Genomic DNA, 10,547 nt, shown 5'->3' with positions numbered 1-10,547 from the left:
TGAAAAAAGTTAATACTTGTGTTAAACATGATTTTCTTAAAAAGTTTTTGCCTCATTCTTAGTGCTGACGTATTTTGCAAACTTCTCACAAAATACAAGAACTGTTACTTGTGATAATAGTACAATAAATCTCAAGTTCAATAACTAAAAATGATATTGATGATACCAAAATTTTACCTCGGGTTCGGTCTGATAGAGCGGATCTTCAAAATCTTCTATAAACGTGTGAAAATATATAATTTATTGCCAATTTTTTTTTTCAAAAAAAACAATAGAAAACAGAAAACATTTTTTTGTTGACTTAGAGAAAACAAGTTTTTTTATTTATTTCACATGTAAAAATCATATTTATTATTTGCAATGTGCGATCAAGGAAATCAATTGAGAATATATAGTCATATCCTTGGTACGATGTGTGCTATCATGATCTCAACTCTCAATGAGACGACGAGGAAGCAATAAAGACAACAAATGATTTATGTTGTCCACAGAGAAATAGACGAGTTGGTAAGGTCTGAAGTGACGTGGGAAGAAATTCTCCAGCGTTGCGGGTTCGATCCTCGTGTGGAGCATAATCCCTACTGAAATATTGTGAAGATACGCTCCGAGGGTTGGTTATGTTGCTTCCTCCCTCAGGTCCCTACCACTCGTGCACATTTCTCGATTTAATCCCGCATGAGTCAATGTGTCTCTGACTCATGTGGGATGTGGTTCTTTTCGGGAGTCAACCATTTTTGAACAAATGATCTATTTTGTCTACATTGTGTCAAGTTAAAATTTCAAATAACACTAAATACAAAGTTGAAGCATGGAGAAGATTAAATGAAAGAATATCGATGAAGTCGTTGTTGGTTGAGGCTGGAGATAATGTTGCTAAAATTACCATGTATAATTTTGCTACCGAATTTATTGAATATCCCTTGAAGATTACATTAATTTGCAAAATAATGGGAGCACCGTGAGTTACGCGTGACACACTCCACCTAATTCATTCATTCATTCGCTCTATATACAAAATATAATTGTTTCGTTTTCCTGTGAAGAGATCTGCACCAAATACACAAAGCAATTATCCATTAAACTATATGCAAAAAAATGACTACAACTTCATGTTCAAATTTCACAATTCGATGGATAGCACAAAGATATATCTATCTATAAGTTGGTATTTTTTGTATTTTAGTCGTGTAATTTGTTCAAGTTTGGTTTTCATCCAGTAACTTTTATTTTTGGTTTTGGTCTTTTGCCTTAAATCATTTGATTCAAATGAATATTGTTTTTTTGACATCAATTATCTCTTACATGACTAATATTGTATAAATAAACCTCATGTTACAAATATTCACTACAAGAAATATCTAAATCAACAACACATAAAAGACAACGGTTTTATGTTAAAACTGTTGTTTTCTGCCCTTTAACAACGGTTTTAATTAAAACCGTTGTGTTTAAGCATTTTTTTAAACAAAGACAACGGTTTTAAAGTAAAAGACAACAGTTTTAAAAACTGTTGTCTATTAGCGGTTTTTTTTAGACTACGACAACGGTGTTTTTTTCAACTGTTGTCTTTATGCATTTTTTTGAAGATAAAAGACAACGGATTTTATAAAAGTGTTGTCTTTTTTATTTTCAATTTAATTAAAATAATGATATATTTTAAATAATACATGCTTAAATGTTTACGAAAAAACAAAACAAAAAGGAGAGAAAGAACCTTACCCTACCCAAACCCGTCGCACCCTTCATTTTTGACCTTGCGCCGCCGCACACCACTAGAAATGGGCTCGGCCAGCCATGACTCACCTACCCCTTGAGTTTTCGGTGGGATCGTGAATCTAGGTCAGAAAACTGCACTTGTTACGTTTCTTTAGATCCGATCGTGTTCAAAGTTTAATTGATCCGAGTAGGATTGATGGTTTCAGTTTCGACGCTCGCAAAGTATAAATTAGTGTTCCTGGGTGATCAGTTCGTTGGGAATACGAGTATAATCACTCGATTCATGTACGATAAATTCAAAAATACGTACCAGGTGTGAATCACTCACTGAGGTGTTTGTATTTCACGCTTAGAAGTTCATTGTTCGAAAATAAGGATCGACAAGGATAGATCTGGTCCTATTTACCTGAAATTTGTAATTAAGTCTCGTTCGTGTTGATTTTTAATTTTGGTCGATGATATCACGTTTTGTAACTTTCCAGATCGTTTCCTGTTTTCGTTTCTCAATGATCTTACTCTCATGAGTCGTCTTATATGTTTAGTGCTTGAAGATAATGTGCTCACGCTGGATTTCATGATCTTGATGGTTTTTATATTTGTTTGAATTTATAACGGTCTTATGTTTTATTCCTCTATATATATTACATGTTGATCTACGCAATCACGGGTTTGATGATATTTCTATGAATCGAGGTCAGTGGTGTACTTGTCAAGAAGGTATTCATCACAGCACGAGAAGAACTACACGGAGTTGAGGATGGTTGGGATTTGTTCAAATCTTTATGAAGTTGAGGATTGTTGGGATTTGTTCAAATCTAACTAGTTTCTTGTTTCTCTTCTATTGTTTTATCCATTATGCCTTGGCAATCATACTGGATTTCATTGTTCCACGTACAATAAAGATGTAAATGGTGCTTTGATTATGCTTGAGCCATAGTAAAATTGTTCACTTGAAAATGATGTACCCGTGTTTGAGATTTGTTGCTGGCTCATTTTTGCGTGGATTGTGAATTATTATCCTGTCTAAAATAATTTTTTTTGAATATTACCCATTTTGGAGTGATCTGATCACTCAAAGAAAGAGAACAAACTGATATCTAATGAGTAAATACTAAGATTGATTATATTATATAACACTACTTCAAAATGAAAGCCGCTGAAATGTAGTAAGCCTGGGTTTTGCATCTTATTTGGGTTTCACGAGCGACAAAATCTCTTTATTGCATTATCATTTTGCTATTTACTCATTTGGGTTTCCTTATAGATGGCGTTGTTATGCCTTCATGGTTTGACATTGCTGAAATACCTGTGACAGCTGTAAGTTTGCATCATTTTATCTTCAATTTTCTGTCATAATTCGTTTGCATATGTCTTTTAATCCTTTTTTTAATCTGTATATTATGTTGAGCTCCATTATAAGTCTTTTTAAGTTCTATAAAAATTCTGTCTTTGATTCATTTTTCCTTAAACAGATTCATTATAATATGTATAAATTCGACTTGATTCATGTATAAACGGAATCACTTTACTTTCTTTACGAACAGATTCAATTTATTGTGATGTGTTTGATTCATTTTTCCTTTAAATGGTTAGGCTAAAGACCATAGTAGGAAGTCAGGGTAGTATATATCTCACCTCTACTTTGGAATCCCTCACTACAAGAAAAACGGCCAAAGACAACGCTTTTTCCGCGTTGTTAATGTCCCCGAAAAAGCGTTGTCGTAGGCAGTGTTGTAAAATACCACGCTCAAAGACAACGCGGAAAAAGCGTTGTCGTTTCTAGCAACGACAACGCTTAAAAAAGCGTTGTCGTATCTAAAAACGACAACGCTTTTTAAGAGTTATCTTTTATAAAAAGCGTTGTTGTTTTTGGAAAAGACAACGCTTTTTAAGTGAAACGACAACACTTAAAAAGCGTTGTCGTATCTAAAAATGACAACGCTTTTTAAGCGTTGTCTTTTATAAAAAGCGTTGTCGTTTCTGGAAAAGACAACGCTTTAAAAAGCGTTGTCTTTGTTCAAATAAAAAACAAAAAAAAAATTAATTCATAAATTTTCAATATTATAAGTCATTCAAAATTCAAAAATTTGTAAAATAAAATTTAATATAGAGTCTTCCAATATTATAAATCATTCAAATAAAAAAATAATCGAATTCTAATTTAATGAACACTAGGAAAAAACTATGCATTAATCTCGAAAAACTTTGACTCATTCCTTCAGCACATGCTAGCATCCCGAGCTTTCATAAAAGCCGCAACAATCTCTTTTCCTTTAATTTGTATCTCCATACTGTAAATTATTAAAAATAAAAACAAACATAAAAAAATATAAATAGATTAAAATGAAAAGTAAAAGCAAACACATTTATCAGTAAAAGAACATGAACTACGAATGACGAAACTATCACTAAGCGATTGGAATTATCAAATGAACTACGAATTACAAAATTATTACTAAGCGACTGGAATTATCAAGTTGTGATCCATTTATTAAGGAATGCGGAAATAACTTCTTTCCAGATACTAGATTTAACAATCATGATTTTGTTACTCAATTATTTAATATAACCTTCACATTGAAGCTCAGACTGTCTACATCCACCAAGTAGATTATGGAAAAATATTAGTTTATTCTTAAGTCAACAACCTGAAAAATATTCCATAATGCACATACATCACAATAAAGATTTATTTTCCTACATTAGAGGTGAAATATTGGTGAGTGTTTCCAACCTCTCCAAGGAGAAACGTTCTTTAAATCTTACTGTGGTGAGAGCTTCCAAAATCTGATCATGAATGAAATTATTAGATTAAGTCATTAAATACCGAAAGAATTACAATTAAAGTTAGTCGTTAACATCTACATAACCAGAAACCAAACCTAGCATGAAGAAACAATGTAATCCAAGTATGAATCTGGTATCTCGTGCATTTATGTTTTCTTTGCATTTCGACCACTCTTCTTGATGCTACGAGTATGTCCGTATATTAAGTAAATTTTATTTTTAAGTTATGCTACAAACTAACCAATCATGTATTATGTAATATGTTTGCGATAGATCCAAACAATTTAATTACAAATATGCCAATTTGGAAATCCCTAGGAACTGATAGGTGTCCCTTGCGCCCAAACTTTTCCCCATGCAGTTTCATATGATAAATATGAACATCATCGAGAGTTTAGGCATGAGACTTGATTTTGATATTTTTTTTAATGTAGCCCGTGTAAGTAACTTAATCAAAACTTATATTGGACACTAATTTTAGTCACAATAACATGAATGACAACTATTCACTGGCTCTCGGTCTATGCTCCTACTTCGCTCTGCAATATTTTCACATAGGTTCTAAAATGTTCTGCAAATAATAACAAGAGTCAAGGGTGGCATGTGCCTGAGAAACATGCAATAGGATGCCACCCTCCAAAAAAGATTCCATGACCAAAATGAGAAAAGGTGGTGTGAAGCAGATAAAGTGTGAATCACCTTGTAGATATTCTTCTGCACACCGAAACCTAAGGAACCAGCTGCTTGCTCAATTTTTGAAGCAATATCATTAGCAGATCGAACATTTGGATGCAAACCTCGTTTCTCGCTTAACAAACCCCTGTAGCCATCTAAAAGGTTGGGAATTTTCCACGGCTACTTAAAATAGAGTGATTCTACCACTCCATCAAAACTATTATTTCTAGTGCATACATGTACATACCGATTGCTTTTCAAAAAGAGAATTGAGATTGAGACCGTGCGAGAAGGAGATAAGCTCAAAGGCAGTCATGATCAGTGGTGGGGTAGGTTGTTGTTCCTCTTGCATTTCCACAACAAAGTTCGTTGAGTCCTGAATTCAAGAAAGAATAGTTTAGTAAATCTATCCTTAATCATTTAAAGAATATAAGCTACATCAGAACACCCACCGCTGATTCATTAAAAATAGCATCAACATCGTCAAGAGCAACTTCCTCACATTCAAAATACAGGTTTCTTATATCCTTTCTTGAACCACCCATTTTCGAGAACCTCAGCAATTGTGATCCTCTGCTCCACATGGCAAAATCATGTGAAGAAGTTACAATCAGCATGAAAAATAGATCAGTGAATTTAGTAAAAGAGCTTAAATAAACACCGATTTTTCTGACTGAAAAAGCTATAACGCTTCTGGTTTTGTTGTTCTCTTCCTCTGGCACTGCTGGAAGGGTCATATGTAAATAGCATGAAAGAAGTGAACATACTGTCAATGGATTGGGATCCAATAATCTTGTAATCAAATTCTTGGTGCTGGTAAAAAACCTAGGAGGGCATATGAACTGCGTTGCAAATATCTGAAACGCAGATTAGTGCGGTTTGAGCATTAACATGCATATATTACAAATTTTATCCAGGGTAATGTTATACTTGCACCGCTTTTAACCTGATATCTCTAGTGTTTTAATACCTTAAATTCCATCTAGGTAGATTTAGTGATTTCGAGAGACGTACATTTGTGAGGATAACTCCACAACACAACACGATAGAATTGATAAATGTGATTTTGTTACCTTTTTGTACAATGCCATAAGATTTGGATCTTCAAAAGGTAAATAACCAGCCATAAGAGCAAAAAGTACGACACCACGTGACCAAATATCTGCTTTGGCTCCATCATAACCCTTACTTTTAATCACCTGCATAATTTAGTTAGATGATTAAAAATCTTAGATAAAAAAAAACTGGAAAACAGAATGCACGAAAAGCTAATTGCATACCTCTGGAGCAACATAGTTGGGTGTTCCACATGCTTTATGAAGTAACCCATCTTCCTGACAACAAGATTACAAAAACTTGAACTTCAAGCACAATATAACATCTTGATTTAGGCTAGATTAAGATCTCGACAAGGTGTCTCAGAAATGCATCAAAGCTAAAAGCAAAATCTAGCTTACCCAAGCTTGCTGAGATAGTGCATTTAATCCAAAGTCAGAGACTTTAAGGACGCCACTGGCGGTAAGCAACGGGTTACCCGGATATACATTAATAAAAATGAAATAGAATTTGAGTTCCAACCATAAACTATCAAGACTGTTGCGCGCAACAATTTCCTGAGATGTTCCAAGATTAACAAGAAAATTAGAAGCTTACCTTAAGGTCTCTATGGTAAACGCCTCTACTGTGGCAGTAATCTACAGCATTAACTAGCTGCTGAAAATATTTTCTAGCTTCATCTTCTCCGAGCCTACCTTTAGTAGCCTGGCCTCAAGAAACCACAAGGAGTATTGTCATCAGCTACTATCCTCAAAATCAATCTGTCATGATTACACATTGACAGCGAATAATACTCGTAGCTTACAATTTTGTCAAAGAGTTCACCACCACTGACAAATTCCATCACGATGAATACCTTTGACTTGTTGTCCATGACCTGCAGGGAGGGCAAATAACTCGAATCGAATTAACATGTTTGGACAAAGTTGGCTTGACAAGTTAAATAGCTACCTCATGCATTCGAATGACATTTGGATGCCTTATTAACTTCATGGTTGAAATTTCGCGCTTAATCTGCAGGAGCATTAGATTTTAACAAAACAAAGAGAAACAAAACTTAAATACTCGCAACAAGACAATGAAGCACGCCAGAGACCATAAAGAAAGAGCATGCAATTCAAATTGTTGTAAAGAAAGTAACAACACCGGCTCCCTCCCACACGCAAACATAACAAAGAGATATATTTACTAATTCTCACAATCATTACATCTTTACTCATGCCATGTATAGCTTTATATATTCAGACTGCTTCAAGTTGATCCATAAGCATTTGGCATGCATCATTGAAGTAGTTTTAAAATTTTAACGTCCAGAGATGTTGAAAGACCAGAAAGCTATTCCAGTAAAAGTTGGGAAATCATGCTTCTAACATAAGTTTAAAATATCAAACCAACTCCTATTGCAAATGGAGAATTGCAATAGAATCTGCAAAAGATCAGACACCCATAAAACAAAGACAAATATATCAAGATCGAGAACAGGCAAAACAAGAAAAAAGTAAAAAATAAATAGAAGTAAAAGAGCAGTGAATCATAAAAAAAAACTAGAAAAAGTCCAGAGGGTTATCCATCAGCACCATGAGAGAAAATGACTAGTGCAATGGCAAAACAAGGTTGAAAGTAAAGTCAAATCCAAATAATGAAATAAAATGTAAACAAATACTTTGAATGGCACTTTTTAAATTAACTGGTGGAAATGAGAGAGAACACATGCCATCTTATTTTAACAGAATCTCCAATGAACTAAGGCTAAACCTAATGAGAGTACACTGATACACAACTAAATAAATAATATAGTGAATAATTTCCAACTAACTTTGACGAGAATGCTTAGACCACACAAATATTTTACAGAAACAAAGTAAATGCGTGAAGGATGCTTGGAATTTGACAGGAAAAACAAAGATGCAGCTGAACGTTAGAACTGGAAACATATATATATATATATATATATATATATATATATATATATATATTATAAACATATAATATAGTGGAAACAGTCCGAAAACAGTAAAAAAGAGAGCGAAAAATTTCCAAGTGAAAGAGATCTTTCAAATCGTAAAAGTTGTTTTGAAAATCAAACAGGGGAGAAATCATGACAAGGGTTTGGGTATTTTGGGATTTTTTCAAACGTGACAGGAAACTAAGGGATCGGTATTCACCTGTAGTGAAGATGAAGATGCGAGGTGGGCTTCCCGACGGCTCGAGCGAGAACATTGCGAGGTGTCAACCAATTCATCGTCGGAGTCACTTCAAATATCGTTTGAAGAATCGAGCAAAAACCGAAGCCATAAATCGAGGTGGGATTTTGAATTGAAAGAGAGAAAAAGGAGCTAACGGATATGTCGGAAGAAGAAATCGCGATCGAGAGAAGGGGTCTGAGATTTAGAAATCGCGATCGAGAGAGAAGGGGTCTGAGATTTGGGGATCTAATTGGCTAAGGAAATATTATTTATTTTATGTTTTATTTTAAATAAAAATAATATTTTTTCTACAACACTTTTTAAAAAGTGTTGTGATACATGGGGAAAAAAACGCTCATAGACAACACTTTTAAAAGCGTTGTCTTTGACCCCAAAAAAACGCTTATTAACAACGCTTTTTAAAATAAGCGTTGTCTTTGATGAACAAAAAACATATAACGACAACACTTTTCGCTAAAAGTGTTGTCTTTTAAAAAAAGACAACCCTTTTCGTTAAAAGCGTTGTCTTTTAAGTGTTGTGTTTGTGCATTTTTCTTGTAGTGCCTGCACCATGTATTCTCTCTGTCTGAATCATCTAAATTGATATTATTTTTCAGGATTCCCGAAAAGATGAAGGCAGTGTGCTCAAAGCAGTTCAGAATATACATGCAATGATAGATAAAGAGATAGCCGCTGGAATCAATCCTAGCAATGTTTTTGTTTGTGGATTTAGTCAAGGAGGTCCGTGTTTTGAAGTAGTTTTCTGTTCTGGTCATTCTGATGCTTTAAACAGTTTGGTGTGCATCATGCCTTAAAAATTTTGTGAAATATTAGGTCTGGAAACTCGAGGTTGCAACTAGTGCGACAGAGCATGTCTTGTTCACATATGGTGGTTCTCCATGCAAACAGAAAAGCATGTTGCTTTATCCAAACTCCAAAGAAATCAAACCTATACTTTTGCAAAACATGAATCTTTTAGAAACTTTTACCAATATTCACTTTTGACTTGTTTTATACTTAATGCAATTGAGAAGAAAGTCCCTCGCCTTTTACTTGTCTTGGATATTTAATTACTATGACACCACAAATTTTGTGTGTGAGAGATTCTCAACCATGAGTTTGTTCTGACTGCAGACATTGCATGATTGTGAGAATGTCCTAACCCGGCATGACCAAGCTGGTTTGAAGGACTCCATTCCAACAAAAACAAAAAATTGCATCAATAAATTCCATGATGAGTGTTTGACATCAATGTCTGATGATCTTCACACTCCTGTAGAATTGGCTGCTATGTCGGAACCATTGAAAACCATCAATGATCTTCTGCATACTCGTAAGGTGCTTTATTCAATCTAGAAGCAATTTTAATTTTCGATGCAGTCTCACAGGCTCCAGTTTTTACTCAATGTGTTTACCTCCTCGAGTTCAAATATGTCCGGCTCTTGAATAGTAAGATGGTATATATGGCTCACATGTTTTCTAGCTCATTCAGTGGTAAAGCTGATTTGTCATGTATGGATTAATTTTCGTTCCTTTTTACTGTGGCAAAGTCATTTGGGTACATGATTGAAAATTTGAAGCGGATAGTTTTGAACCTGTAGGCTTCTTTCTGCAGGGAAAGAAACAAGAGTTAAGAGTATAGTCACTTGCAGCTTTAGAAAATACAATTATAAGTGCTCTTACTATTTTGGGGCTCTTTCCTGATAGCTACTCTGAGGTAACCCACAATAACTCTCATTCTGGCATGCACGCACGCACACACACAGAGGGGGCAGGGGAAGAATGTACTTGTTTGCAGCTGTGAGAGGGACCATATGTCGAGTCATGGTTTTCTCAAAAATATGTACCTGCGGGCTGCGAGTAAGGTGTACAATTGAATGTTATGCTTGCAAGTAGTCATTGCTCTCAGATTTATGAGTTCCTTGTCGGCCTTTTATGTTCTGTGAATACTGGTTATATGCACTATGAAGTCTACTATGCAGTCTACTTATGATTAATTGAGATATTAGTATTTTCATTATCATTGTGGAATCAATCCTAGTTAAAATTAGCCACTTCTGATCTATTCCAATTTTTCTTTTTGTGTCTTTCTCTACTTTAATAGGTTGATGCATACTTATTCTTCGC

General features: G+C 34.5%; 1 pseudogene; it reads right to left on the bottom strand.

Moving 5' to 3' along the window:
• Positions 1–4,351: 4,351 nt before the first annotated feature.
• LOC140862871 (CBL-interacting protein kinase 23-like) lies at positions 4,352–7,260 on the bottom strand (annotated as a pseudogene).
• Positions 7,261–10,547: the final 3,287 nt, after the last annotated feature.

This window comes from Henckelia pumila, chromosome 4 (assembly GCF_033568475.1).
Source record: "Henckelia pumila isolate YLH828 chromosome 4, ASM3356847v2, whole genome shotgun sequence".
In the NCBI taxonomy this organism is placed as follows: Eukaryota; Viridiplantae; Streptophyta; class Magnoliopsida; order Lamiales; family Gesneriaceae; genus Henckelia; species Henckelia pumila.
This window is presented reverse-complemented; position numbering and strand designations above follow the sequence as displayed.